This window comes from Schistocerca piceifrons, unplaced genomic scaffold, assembly GCF_021461385.2.
Source record: "Schistocerca piceifrons isolate TAMUIC-IGC-003096 unplaced genomic scaffold, iqSchPice1.1 HiC_scaffold_965, whole genome shotgun sequence".
Classification (NCBI taxonomy): domain Eukaryota; kingdom Metazoa; phylum Arthropoda; class Insecta; order Orthoptera; family Acrididae; genus Schistocerca; species Schistocerca piceifrons.
Window position 1 is genome coordinate 52,501 of NW_025729240.1, and position 973 is coordinate 53,473.

The window sequence follows — 973 nt, forward strand, 5'->3', positions numbered from 1 at the left end:
CATGTTGTCCCCTAACCTAACCCAAGTTGTCCCCTAACCTAACCCATGTTGTCCCTTAACCTAACCCATGTTGTGCCTTAACCTAACCCATGTTGTGCCTTAACCTAACCCATGTTGTCCCCTAACCTAACCCATGTTGTCCCCTAACCTAACCCATGTTGTGCCTTAACCTAACCCATGTTGTCCCCTAACCTAACCCATGTTGTGCCTTAACCTAACCCATGTTGTCCCCTAACCTAACCCATGTTGTCCCCTAACCTAACCCATGTTGTCCCCTAACCTAACCCATGTTGTGCCTTAACCTAACCCATGTTGTGCCTTAACCTAACCCATGTTGTCCCCTAACCTAACCCAAGTTGTCCCCTAACCTAACCCATGTTGTCCCCTAACCTAACCCATGTTGTGCCTTAACCTAACCCATGTTGTGCCTTAACCTAACCCATGTTGTGCCTTAACCTAACCCATGTTGTCCCCTAACCTAACCCATGTTGTCCCCTAACCTAACCCATGTTGTGCCTTAACCTAACCCATGTTGTCCCCTAACCTAACCCATGTTGTGCCTTAACCTAACCCATGTTGTCCCCTAACCTAACCCATGTTGTCCCCTAACCTAACCCATGTTGTCCCCTAACCTAACCCATGTTGTGCCTTAACCTAACCCATGTTGTGCCTTAACCTAACCCATGTTGTCCCCTAACCTAACCCATGTTGTCCCCTAACCTAACCCATGTTGTCCCCTAACCTAACCCATGTTGTCCCCTAACCTAACCCATGTTGTCCCCTAACCTAACCCATGTTGTCCCCTAACCTAACCCATGTTGTCCCCTAACCTAACCCATGTTGTCCCCTAACCTAACCCATGTTGTCCCCTAACCTAACCCATGTTGTCCCCTAACCTAACCCATGTTGTGCCCTAACCTAACCCATGTTGTGCCCTAACCTAACCCATGTTGTGCCCTAACCTAACCCATGT